The 14,253-nt window shown below is 39.9% G+C and overlaps 1 protein-coding gene across 2 annotated transcripts in view; it reads right to left on the bottom strand.

The window, feature by feature from the left end:
* ARHGAP15 (Rho GTPase activating protein 15) overlaps positions 1–14,253 on the bottom strand; it is a 375,586-nt gene that overhangs the window by 139,666 nt on the left and 221,667 nt on the right. The gene's annotated exons all lie outside the window — the stretch shown is intronic.

Genomic DNA, 14,253 nt, shown 5'->3' with positions numbered 1-14,253 from the left:
AATCCATTGCTGAAGTTACAACAGCATGGGTAAAAATAGTTAAATCATTGAGGGTTTTTTGAAAAAAAAATCTAAATTTCTGACCACACACAGATTGAAACCAGGCATACCTCAGACAGGAGTGAGATATAACCACTAGCTGGAGATTTGTTGTGTGCCAACTGAGAGGAGCTAAATACCTTTGACAGTGAAAAGGACAGTTTAAGGTTCCTTCAGTTCCAGTTGTGCCTGTTTCCCTATGAAAATCACACAGCTCAGCAGTAAAGCACAGCTGACTGATATTTATTGCAAAAAGCAGGAGAATAAATCTCTCCTCTTCTTCTGTCACAGATTAATGCCCTGAAAGAGTTAAGCAACGTTTAAAAATGCTAGATGATATCTCTCATGGAGGAATATTTTCCATGTATGTGTCTCTGTAATCCGTTTACCTCTTTACAGATCCTCAAGCCCTCCAGAGTGTTGCCGAGGTCCACATGATACCCCTGAGTGCTGCGCTTTGTACTTGGATCCCTGATTTAACGGGAAGAAGTTTGAAAACACATGTAGCTTGACAACTCCCTGCTGGCTACACAACTGAAGGAGAGTGCAAACCATTCCAGTAAAAGCCAGCTGTAACATATTCTCATTCGTATAGCTTAAGAGTTGCATCTTCCAGACAGTAGCACACAAAGAGGGCATCCTCGATGAATGCCGGAATTCTCCATGGAAACCTCCCACATTCTCTTAGAATGGCAATGATGCCCACCTGAGAGGTGAACTGAGTTACTGTGAGTCCCCCCCCCCAAAAAAAAAGCCCTGGAAGAAGTGAAGGCACAGTTTTATGGAGCCCCAACAACGTGGTCTGCACATCATGCTAAGCCAGGCTATAGCTTAGTAGAACTTCAGATAGCATACCTTTAAGATTAATGTGTGTGTTCATAGGAATACATACAAAAGGATACTCAAATAGGAAACTGAAGCCAGTATATGGATGGGAGTCATTTTGGACTCACAGCTGTCCATGGAGGCACAGGTTAATTCTGTGTCCAGGGTGGTTGTCTACCAGCTCCATCTGGTATGCAGGCTGAGACCCTACCTGTCCACAGACTGTCTCACCAGAGTGGTGCATGCTCTGGTTATCTCCCGCTTGGACTTCTGCAATGCACTCTACGTGGGGCTACCTTTGAAGGTGACGCAGAAACTGCAACTAATCCAGAATGCGGCAGCTAGACTGGTGACTGGGAGCAGCCGCCGGGACCACATAACACCGGTCCTGAGAGATCTACACTGGCTCCCAGTATGTTTCCGAGCACAATTCAAAGTGTTGGTACTGACCTTTAAAGCCCTAAATGGCCTCGGTCCTGTATACCTGAAGGAGCGTCTCCACCCCCATCATTCAGCCCGGACGCTGAGGTCCAGCACCGAGGGCCTTCTGGCGGTTCCCTCATTGCGAGAAGTGAGGTTACAGGGAACCAGACAGAGGGCCTTCTTGGTAGTGGCACCCGCCCTGTGGAACGCCCTCCCACCAGATGTCAAGGCAATAAGCAACTACTGTATTTTACTTTTAGAAGACAACTGAAGGCAGCCCTGTTTACGGATGTTTTTAATGTTTGATGCTGTACTGTTTTTAATATTCGGTTGGAAGCCGCCCAGAGTGGGAGGGGCATAAATAAATTATTATTATTATTATTGGATAATTATAATATAAATGGAAATTTGACAGAGGTGACCCAATTAAAGTACTGTACAGTACATGTAAATCAGCAGACAGTGATTTTACACATAAGACCCTCCTTCCCAAAACTAATTTGAAAACCCTGTGAGTTAAATAGAGCAGGGCACAGTCTTTGAAACTGCTCTAGCTATTGGATGAAGGAGTTGTAGGTTTTTGTTTCTATTGCAACGAGCTTCCTGAAAATATTGGCTGCTTGGTATCATGATGTGATAATGTACACTGCTAATGCAAAGGACCTAATCAAAGATGCTTTGAGCTGCTATTAGGAATGACTGCATGTGAAGAGGGAGGACTTTGAGGCAGTGATTCTGAGATGAATGTTTCAACCACCATGTCTCAACATCCACAGAAATACACCTAGTTGGCACCAAGGAAAATGATTGTTAGTGGCTATACCCAAAGGCTGGAACTCCTTGATGGGAGACCCACCTCATCATCCCTGTGGGAGGGTCAGAAACCTATTTTGGAAGTTTTTAGGTGGTATTCATTGCTATGACTAAATGATTTTTTTATTGTGTTAGTATTTTTTTAAAAAAAACTATTTCCCCTATTTTTGATATTTTATGGCTGTTTTGATATATTTATTGTTGTCAGACTTTTAGAAATTGTTAAATTACTGTCTAAACATGTGTTGTTATCTGCCTTTGGCTTGCTGAGGTATAAATGGTTTAAATGAATATGTTATATGAATGGCAGGGGATGAGTGCTTTGGCTTTGTTAATGAGGTTATGTGAATAGTTCGTGTGACAACACTGTGAACAGGAAGGAGTACAGACAAAACAAAAGTAGCTGTTGATTAATATTTGTGGGTATCCACTTCTGAATCTGAAACACACTTGATAATCCAGTGTTAAAGCAAAAAAATGGATCACATACCAATTGAGAAATATATAGACATACGTGTAAGGTTTTGAAAGAACATTTCAGCTGCCAAATTATGTGCCAAAGCATAGCTCAAAGCAATAACAAAAGTTAGAGAACCCTGAAATAGTTTGTGCTGGGATAATTTTTGTTCTAGTGGCTTCTCTGGGCAGCTCTTTAGGAAACACATTTCTTTCGACTTTGAGCCATTTCAGAACAAGCTTATTTTCCACTGAGGTCAATGGGACTAAGATGTCTATGCACAAGCCAACATTCACAAACACATACTGTTCAGTTTCAAACTTTTTGCATCTTAAGTATATAGAAGTCTTAGATTCCGATTTGCTACTCTTTCCTCAATTGCGCTGACAATTATCCAAGTCAATGTAAAGCAGGCATCCCCAAACTTCGACCCTCCAGATGTTTTAGACTACATTTCCCATCTTCCCCAACCTCTGGTCCTGTTAGCTAGGGATCATGGAGTTGTAGGCCAAAACATCTGGAGGGCCGCAGTTTGGGGATGCCTGACATAAAGGCTTCTGCAGTGCAAAAATGACACATAAGCTTCCTCTTACTATACCATGCAAGCTTCCTCAGAGGTGTCACCGCAGCCCCAATGCTAGTAGTATGTATAAGGAAGGTTTATTATGTTATAGAGCATCTTATCAGTTTAAAGAAACTCCATTCAAACAACATCAACAGAAGTAATAGGAGACACAAATTGTATATTTCTCTTCCGTGTCATTTTGGTGTGATTTTATTTCACTGGTGAAAGAAACGGAGAATATCTGTACATCAAAGAGTAGGCAAAGCTACCTACAGATTTCTCATTCCAGCATCAAATGAGGCTTGTGGCTGAATCCTGGAGTGCTTGGTTATATGTGACCCAATGATGTGGCTGTGGTAATACATATTTCATCAGACTATTTCCAGACTGCAGATGTGGTTGCCACATAGAAGTGGGTTGCACATAGAAGTGGGTGAATGAGTCTGGCGGGGATTTATAATGGGTAGGTGGATGTGTATGATATCATGGGCCTCTATTCCTGCCATCCAGAGAGTACACAACCCTAGACATATTTATTGTATACTCCCAAAATTGCTCTGAAACTTAATTCATGAGTAGGGGTAGACCAATCTATCAGTTTCAGTTTGACATTTTTCCATTTTTAAATTCAGTTCTCCACATTAGATAATTGCAATTTCCCTCATTAACCTATAGTCATTTCTGTATGCAGTTTTGACTAATATACATGATTTTGCAAGCAAGTTCTCCATACAAAATGCATTTTTGGGTGTTATATTCACTGCATTTATATGCATAAATGCATACACATTTCCCTATACACCTGCAATTTTTGTACTGGTTGGAGAACTGCATCACAAAATTCAATATGAATTTTGCAGGACAAGTTCAGTTCAGTTTGCATATTAGTTCAAGGAAGGTGGATTAGGCCGTTTATCATCAAAATGATTTTCTTGCCCATCCCTACTTCTGAGATCCAGCACTTTGCTGCTACAGGGATAAAGTTAAAATGAATACAGTAAATGAAACCCTTCCATGGAAGACAGATTTTAATAGTTGGAGAACCTGCTACGCTGTCCTCCTTTACAGCTGCTCACCTTAAATGAGAGGCTTCCCATAAGAGCATCAAATCCAGATCTCAAAATTACACAACAGCATTATTATTACGCACAGATCCCACTAACCAAGCACTATGCATACTCAGTAGACTGTTTGTAAGATGTGTGTTTGCATAACGTGTCGACAATTTCCATTGATTCCTATGGGATAATTTCTAATGAATTCCTGACCATGGCATTTGAGCCCAAAATTATGGGATGGGGGGTGGGGAGGCCTTCTGAAACCTTGCAAAAGGCAACAAGGGGAAAATGCTCTTATTTGTCTGATACCTCCCCCTCACCATGCTTTCTGGTGAAACAGATGTCATGGACTAGCAAAACCCAAAAAGTAAGGCTTGATTAAGGCTATTTGTTTACAATACCACACACAGACTTTTTTTTTGGTAGAACGAGTGTTTGGACAGTGGGACCTGTGTGTACTTATTGAATTTATATCTCAACCTTACTTCCAAAGGAGCCCAGGGTGGTAAAAACATCCACAATTCCTAAACAAAAAAACAACTAAAGCAGTTAAAATTGTCTATTAAATAATACAATTAAAAGCAATTTAAACTTAAACCATTATTTCATCCAGTACTCTCATGGCTGCCAGTCACCCAATACCTGGGGAAACAGGAATGTTTTGCAAATTTCCTTGAAAGTTAATAATGAAGGAAGCTGACACATCCCACTAGGGAGGGGATTCTGCAAATGGAAAACAACCACTGAAAAGGCCATGGAGACTACTGTTAATCCTGGGAGGAAGGATTTTATTGGTGCCAATGGAAGATTCCCTGCTGAGATAAACAACAGCTTGTGGGGGGGCAATTTTGGGAGGGACTGGTGCTCAGGGGGAAGGCTTAACCCATAGATCGTAGCCCCCATCTTGTTCAGGGTTCCCTGCTGCTATTATTGCTAAAAGAAGAAATTTTTGTCTCTTTTTAAATATTGTGTATTTAATCTAAATGGTTACCAACAGGCTTATTTTAAATGTGAAAGAAAGAAAGAAAGACCAGTGGAGTTAAACGCCTTCCTTCTGCAATGCCAGCAAAGCACTGGAGTGTTCCCAGGTATGAACTTAGTCCTGTCACAGCAAATGTTACTGTCCTGAACAGGCAGTAACCACTTGTTTTTACTGGCAGGGCTCAGCCTATTAATGCTTTCTTTTACTAGCATGGGATACATTTCTCTGGAACGAATTAGTCAATGAGGCAGGTATCAGGTAACTATGAAAAAGATGGCAACTGCCTCAAAGGCTTTTCCTGTAGTCCTCTTATTATTATTTTCTTAACATAGCTTACATTCTACTCTTCATGAATTTCAAATTATACCTCCATAATATGTTGTTTTCCTCTTTCCTTTTCTGTTTCCCCTCTAATTTGTACATTACGCCCTTTTAGACATTTCCTCCTGATGCTAGATTTTAAAAAAACAAAAACCTGACGCAGAGTGTGGCTTTTTCACAGACACAGAGGCCCCAGAGAAAATATCCCTCTGAGCCAATTGTAACTTGGACCTTGCACAAAACTATTAACTGGCTTTTGCTCTGAGAAAGGTGGCTATAGCGGGATTAAATGAGTCAGAAGACAGAACTCCTAGAGAAATCACTGCCAAGACATTTGCACTGCATTCATTTGCTCCTAATTTCTACTCAGAAGTTGCAAGTATCTTTTTATATCACAAACTTCCAAGTCAAAATCGCTTGGAATGTGCTTAGCCAATTTTCGTTTGTATTCATCAGAGCAATAAAGTCAATGGCTGATAATAAATATATGCCCCCCCCCAAAAAAAAGTTCCTTGAGAAAGTAAGCTATCTACTGAATAGCTAAAATAGCATGCATTTTCTATCATTTTTGTTTTGCTCCTCTTCCTTTTACACACATATAAAAACAAGGAGCAGAAATTTTCTTGGAACAAGACAGAATCATAAAAGACTTCAAGGATCTCATCAAAAGTTAAACAGTACAAAATGCACATTTTTTCATGAAGTATTAGCTTTTAGTGCCTGACTGGATCCAAGTATAATAGATTATCACAAAGTGGGAAAGAATGTATGCTACAAAATTAGCAGAACTAAGAGCTCAGATCATCTCGCAGAGCAACATGATCTCTAGACTTTCAGGGCACTGTTCTAGAAGGTAACTGGAAACATTATATAAAGTTGAAGGCATGGGAAAAGAAACAAATGTTAGTGAAAGTGTTGCTCAAAAGCAATAGTAAAAAGATAAGAAGTTAGCAAATTAACTTGTAAAAAGCCCCATATCTGTATATATTTCAAATTTATGGATAAAGTCATGTGTTTATAAGGAAAAGGATTGTGTGTAGAGGAGAGAATGTTCCAAAAAGAAGCACACAGTGGTAGCTAACACAATGCACAACGCCCTTCTTGAGAACAATCTCTTAGAGACACAGTTAACTATTCAGACACTGGAAATTAAGGGGTGCAATCAGTGAAGGTACTGCTGGATCAGAAGGGATGGTGATGGCACCACTAGCGCTGTGATTCTAAGCTGAAGATTTCAGCCTTTCGGTCATTATGTTATTCCCCTTCAATAATACCTGGTTGCTAGATTATTTGCAAAGTATTTACAGTGTAGAGACAGCTTAAAACATGACCTCTCATTCCGAATCACAATCCAGCAATGGCGTACGTCTGTTCCTATGCCAGCAAAGTAGTCGGGGCACCCCAAAATGCCTCCCCCGTGACCTGCGTCACGGTGCTCTCCTTAACTCTTGTGCCGGAAGGAGTGATGCCCTCTCAGCCTCCTCCCTGTCAAGGCGGTGGAAGGGATCTCCAGCATCCTTGAGCCCTTGCCTACATCTCTCCTCTCCTGAGCTTTCCCATCGTTCCGCACACAGGCTTCTCTCTCCCTCTGAGTCTTTCCCCTCCCCCCTGGCTGCTTCAGACCCACTGCTGCTCCCTGTGCTTGGTGAGGTGGACGTTAGGATGATGGGGGCTGGCTCCCTGTAGGGAGTCACCCTTACAATTGCTCTTAGGGCTGTGGCACCACACTGCCACAAACAGGCTCTGGAAATAGTGCAATAAAATGAACAAAAATTGAGACATCCTGCATTGTGATATGGATGCCTAACACTACTGACGCTTGGAAGGCAAGTAGAGGCTACCATTTTAAGTGACATTAACAGTTGCTGTTGTCTAGTAACTGATATCATAAAAAAGAGTGAAAAGCTAGTCAGTGACAGCAGTTCTACACATTAGTGTAATCAAGTGATATCTACAGTCATCACAAGCCACTGTAAAGGAGACAGAGAACTTATAGGTTAAAGTACCTGGAAAACAGGAAGTATAAGGAGTCTTTTATAGGATCAGAGCAAAAATATATATAAATACTTGCCTTAGGGCAGCACTAAATTTATAAGAGGCATTGAATTGTGTGGAAAGCTGTGTAAAATATGATTTACTGAAAAATCTTCAGACAGCTAGAAAATTTGTCATTCTTCTTTCTTTCTTTCTTTCTTTCTTTTTGGCAATATCTACCTTTCTTCCAATCTTTCATGATTTAAAGGTGACATTACTACACTAGTTTTAGTTTCCAGTTTATGGAAAGGACATTTTTGTAAACTAGACACTTAGTCCTCTCAGGGACATATTAAAGGACTGGGGCATAATTTACCCTGCTGACACAAGACTTCTAGTCTATTCAGAAAAAGGCAGCCTCACCTCCACCAACCTTGCACCTGAAATCTATCACAGTACAGCATGGTCATTTTGTTCCTCGTACTATTTCTGACTTTTCTCCATATAGCCATTTCTCCCCTAGATCAAGTGATATGTTACAGAATTCACTGGGGAATTTCAAAAAGATCCCTAGGGAGAGTGTTCTTCAGTGGAAAGGTTTCAAATCACAACAATATAACATAATATGGATGGACAGCATAATTTGTCTGGAGTCCTCTACAGCATAATCAGATTAAGGCTCCAATCATACATAACTCAATTTACCTTGGAGTAAGCCCCACTGATATTCTGAAGCACTTACTCAAGTAGACATGCTTACGATTGGACAGTTAAGCAGTCATGTTGAAACTTCATTAATATGTTCTTTTTCATCTTCTCATATGACCACTTTGTTTAAGAATTATCTATAAATATCTCCTGGGGGAAAGGGCCATATCTTTTTCTTTGGAGGTATCCTGCATTTTAAAAACCTGATGGCTTGGGCCTCCGACTTTTGCTTCTGCAAAAGTAATTTCTCCCACTTCCACCATCAGATACCCACTTCCTTCTGAAGTCCCCAGAGCCCTTGGAAAATCTGCTCTGGAGAGCTGACAGGGCCTCTGGGATTGGGGGAAGAGTGCAGGATGAAGTGATAGTTGGCAAAAGTAATCTCTCCCTTTATATCAACAGGATCCTCTGCTCAAACAAAAACTTTTCATGGATGTAAGACGACCTTCTGGCTGCAGAATGCCAAGTTTGGATCCATGTCAATTCATTTATTTACAATGCATTTTATAATCAAATAAATGTTTCTACCTTGTACTTTCAGAGACAGTTTGTGTTAAAAGTAAAAAAGAGAATGTTGAAAATGATTAAATAATTGCTAATTCAAATTTGTAATGCCAAAGAATAGTGATGAGGGTTTCTTGGAAATGGTGAGTCTCACCATTAACAGGTCTCCCTGTTGGCACACACTATTGACAGCATCGCTGCCCATGAGACAGATCTTTTGACACCACTGCTTCATACAATGGAAGTGCAGCATTTGATAATATAATACAAGTCTTTTAGCATCATGCTTTCAGAATTGTGGTGGTGTTATGCTAGACGTTCTGAGATTGAGCCTCAGGATGAAGACAGACACTGACTTTTGAAAGAGGTGAAAGTGGTTTGAAAGTGGCTTCACTTTCCCTGCTGCATACACATATTTCTTTGTACCATTGTCACAGCTGGTCAGACAGCTTCTGCAGGTTTATGAAACAATACTGCAAAACCTATTTACCGGGGTGACTGTACATATCACAAACAGCAATACCCCTTTTTCAAACCACCTTCAATACTCTATCAATTCACTATTGTCTGTTTCCAGCCTAAAAGACACAAAAGTTAAGCACTCCAAATCGCCTATAACATTATTATTTTTGCGGGGGAGTGGGGGGATGGGAGAGGAAACAAATTAATTTTTTTCCATGTTTAAAGGTGATACAAAAGAATACTTATATAAGCTCTCGTCTTCTGCTCCGTATGACGTGATTAGTTCAGAACACAGTAGATAACATATTAGACTACCGCCACAGGAGATAACAAAAGGAAATACTTAAGGTACCATAATAATCTTAGCCCCCTTTTTTCCAGGTCACTGTAATCTACCCAAAGATAACTAATTGCACAAAGTAAACATTCCTCTCCAACCACAAAAGGAACCCATTGCACAAACATATAATTCACAGTCATTTTTAGTGGGCTGTAAACAGTTTGGAATGAGCATAAAATGGGACAAAAATCAAAGTGAACATTTAGAAATGAAAAAGGGTTTGCTACAAAAGGTCAGTCCCTCTGCTTGGCAAACTATGCAGAAAAGCCTGGGAAAATGTTGAACACACAAGCAGTAAGGGGATTTTAAAGCCAACAGCCTCCTTGTTTCTTTAAACAGACATCGGAACCTATAACTGGATGCTGTCAAACAAATGACAGCAAAAAAATAGAACAGCTGCTAAGAAGGAAAGTTGAGAGATAAAAGTTTTTAAAGCTAGGGACCTTCTCTGAAGTGGACTAAAGGTCTTTCTTAAATCTTTATACAGCGTTACAGATCTCAGGATGACTTTTTGGCATGGAGACAAATATGCAATTTTGTATATAATTCCTGCCATAGCATCTTGTGCTTGAGAAAGGAAATCAGCAGTGTAGCAATGTCCAATGATTAATAAATCTTTCATGCCTGCAAACATAGACAGCAAAGATTTGGGAATAGAAGACAACATGGAGTGTCATTAGCTTTCATTAGAGGGATCCCAAGTTAAATGAAATGGTATCATTCCTTTGCACTAGTCTAAATCAGATCAACAAAAATAATTTGTATGGGACCACAAAGACTGTGCAGAGCAATAAGTATGTTTATTCAGAAGAAAGTCCCACTGAGTTGAAATCATAGAATTGTAGCCTTCTGCTACTAAAGCATTGAGTGTGATAATCTGCCACATTAGGCGGCACTTTATTCCCAAAAATATGACATGTCTGGAGGCAAGCATCCTCATAAGCGAAGTCTACATGGAATCTCCATGTTCAGAGACAATGGATACCAGTCATTGGAGATCAACACCAGGAGAGAGTTGCTGCCTTTGAGCCCTGCTTGTGGGACTGCACTCGATTGGTCACTGCCTAATTATATGGTCCCTACATGGCTCACAGCTGAATTCAATTAACAGTGAATTAACATGGAAAAATATGAATATAAATGTTCAAATTTACCAGTTCACACTCTGAGCCACTACACTACACCAACTTTATTGAGCAACAAGGCTGCATTGCAATACAGTGGTACCTCGGTTTATGAACACAATTGGTTCCGGAAGTCTGTTCATAAACTGAAGCGTTCATAAACTGAAGCAAACTTTCCCATTGAAAGTAATGGAAAGTGAATTAATCCGTTCCAGATGGTCCGCGGAGTAAGCGTTCATAAACTGAGGCAAACTTTCCCATTGAAAGTAATGGAAAGTGGATTAATCCGTTCCAGACGGGTCCGCGGAGTACTTAAACTGAAGCGTTCATAAACTGAAGCATGGGTGTAATTGGTTCCGGATGTCTGTTCATAAACTGAAGCGTTCATAAACTGAAGCAAACTTTCCCATTGAAAGTAATGGAAAATGAATTAATCCGTTCCAGATGGGTCCGCGGCGTTCATAAACCGAAAATTCATAAACCGAGGTGTTCATAAACCGAGGTTCCACTGTACTACAAAGCATGTGCAGAATTACTTTTCTGCACTCTTTTTAGTAGCCCACGAATGTTGACTTCCATGGGATCATAAACCATGCCAGTACAGCATTCCTGATCCCATGGAAGCCTACACACATCACAGTCTATGTGCATAGACTTCCCATTTGCAGATGTCTGTGCTCTATGTATGGACATGTAAGGTGCCAGGGAAACCAGGTGATGTTGTGAGGGAATACATCAGGTACTCCTGCCCTCTTGTGCTCATGGCACCCCTTTTGTGTGATGAATTCATAGAGGGGCCTAAATACCTAAAGGTACAAGTAATCCAAGTGGTGAGAGATAACTGGAAGGCCATTACAACAGATTACTGAAATGAAACCCTGGTTTGAAATTACTGGCTAATAAATTTTAAGTCCTTTACCTAATTTTATTTTATTATGCCCCATATGACTTTTGGCTTATATTACACAAATAGAAATATGTTGTCATCTCAATAATATGCAGCCACAGCAGACAGACAATTCAGTATCATCCTTAGCTCTTAACTTAACACTTTCCCTATGTAAGTTATAGTTGCATCCGGAACACAGAGTATGTCATGCTCGACTGGACACTGGTTTAGCTGAATAAACTTGCAAAAGCCAGATCCACAAACACGTTCAGCCAAATTATTGGAATTTAAACTGATTCAATGCTCACATGATAACAATGATTCAATGCTCACATGATAACATTTGATATATAAACACTGCTCCCACTGATCACTGAGTGTTACAAGAACCTCCACAAAGTGATAGCAGAATTACCCCATTCAACTGTTAAATGGAAACAAATGCAACCAACAAAAACTGGCACGACTGCCTTGAAATATGTTTAAATTATTTGGCCCTCCTCATTCTAAGGTTAGATTTCTTCATAAAAAATAATGCTTCAGCTTAAATGAAATGTGTTGAAGTTTCTGAGTACAGTTATAGTGTGTAGATGGGGCAGAGATGTGTACAGATTCTGCGTGGAGAATTTAGGCCACCTCACTAAGACTATGGAAGTAAACATACAGTTTTCATTAAATGTGCCTTTTCCATAATTGGTACGTAAGTATTTCCCATGACTCTGCAGTTGAATAACTTGGCTGAAGGCAGATCTGGCCATTAAGAGGAGGGCTTCAAATCTGTTGAGTCCCAGCCATGCCGGGAGACTTGGCACCTCCACATGCTGCTTCCTAATACCAACCCGAGTCTAAAATGTCATCAGAAGCTTTCATAAACATTGGATTTAGCTTCACATAAATTACTGCCATCCTATGCTAGTTTATGCCAGAATTTAGGGGAAACAACGCATTGAGTAAACAGAATGGAAATGAATGCAAAGGAATCATAATCCAAGTCCATGATGATAGAGAATTGTATACGAACTCCAAAGTCATAAATACAGTGATAAAATGTTGTTGTGGTTGTTTAAATCACATGCCACTGAGATTGGTTAATATTTACATCTCTACTAGCTTAAGCCACATGCTGGTTACAGGTTACAGCTAGTAAAAGCAAGGAAGCACAGAAATCAAAGCATGATCATGCACTTCTGCAGAACATCTGCTGGGCAGGTTTAGCAAAAATATGCTTTCCTATGCCTTCTTATTCCACCAGAATTATAATCATACCAAGGATGGGAGGTTGGGTGGGGATCTGATCACTTTGAATTTTAATATGAACTTTCTTAATTCATACTTCCTGAGCCAATAAGCAAACCAAAGCACAGTTATCCTTTGAATTTCACACTTTTCTGAATTTTGTGGTGCATTTCTCCAACTAAAAAGTGCACACAAAGGGGCATTTAAGTAACAATATAAAAACTGCATTACACGTTGGGGGAAATGACTTTTTAAAATTGTACATTAGGGGAAATTGCAAAAAAGTGCATATTTTTACATGCGTAGAAGCAACTTCCAGTGCCGTGCCGCTGCTGATCCCAGATTTTTCAACGGGAGACTTGGCAGCTATGGCCCTCATCCCTAGATTAAGCCTTCCAACCAGGAAAAACACTACTACCAAAGCCTCTTTTTTCAGTGGTTAGATATGCAGAAATCAATAGGTGAAGCTGTTAATGCATGAAGTTAAACAATCACCTGCTAATTGCCGTGGACCAAAATACTCATAAAAGGACAACTCCAGCAGCCAGTTCAAAAAACCCATCAAATCTTAAAGAAATATTTCTTCAAATACATACCCAGTAGCCTCCAAAAGCTACACTACTTATTCCTGACACTGATAATTCTTTTGATATCCTGGTAATCTTAATTTCCCTAGAGTTGTATCCAACAAAGTTATCCTATTCATACAAGGACTTCCACTTGTACAACAGGTCCACCATACACCCCCTTCCAATCTGCTCTGGAGGGTTGAGGGAGCCCCCAGAATAGAAGGCATGGGAGGAGAACAGGGCAAGAAGTTCCATTACTACACGAGTGGAAGTCTTAAGCTTCATTGATACAGCCTCCAATGCTTTTCTTTCGTACATGTAAAAGATGGATTTCCAGGTTAAATGGTACACCAATTACTGCATCTGTCATAAACGTGCCAGGTACTTATTAGTTTTAAGGAGTATTTTACTTTGTGATTAAGCTTATGGGTGCTTTGTTGGTGTGATTCTATTGATTTCAGAGTCTCAACACAGACTGGATGTCCTTATTTCAAAAACACATGGGTACATGTGATTATCCTGAAAATGTCAAACATTTACAGATGATGCAAACAAATCATTGCAGTTCTCGACAATTTAATTTTTTTAAGGGGGGGGAACCCCACCTTCCATTGAAAATCACTTGGAAAGGAAAGGCTGAAAAATATATGGTTGCAGAAAGAAGGAGGAAATAAAGGAACAAAAGAAATGAAAGATTCATTGTAGCAGGTAAATAATATGGGTTTGAGCTCTGCCAGTAATCAAGAACAAATATACCCAAATTGCAATAGGCCTACTATAGTGACTTACAGCAACAGTTTTGTGGCACCTTGAAAACTAGCAAATTAATTACGGCATTAGATTTTGTGGACTGCAGTTCACTTCATCAGAAAGTTTAACCCATAATATAGCGTTTTTAAAAAAGTTTTTAAGGTTCCACAATTCTGTTTTTATAGCAACAGTGGACTAACATGGCTACTTCCAT

The sequence above is a fragment of the Zootoca vivipara genome, chromosome 1 (genome assembly GCF_963506605.1).
Source record: "Zootoca vivipara chromosome 1, rZooViv1.1, whole genome shotgun sequence".
In the NCBI taxonomy this organism is placed as follows: Eukaryota; Metazoa; Chordata; class Lepidosauria; order Squamata; family Lacertidae; genus Zootoca; species Zootoca vivipara.
Note: the sequence above shows the minus strand (reverse complement) of the source record. Positions and strands in the feature narration are given on the sequence as shown.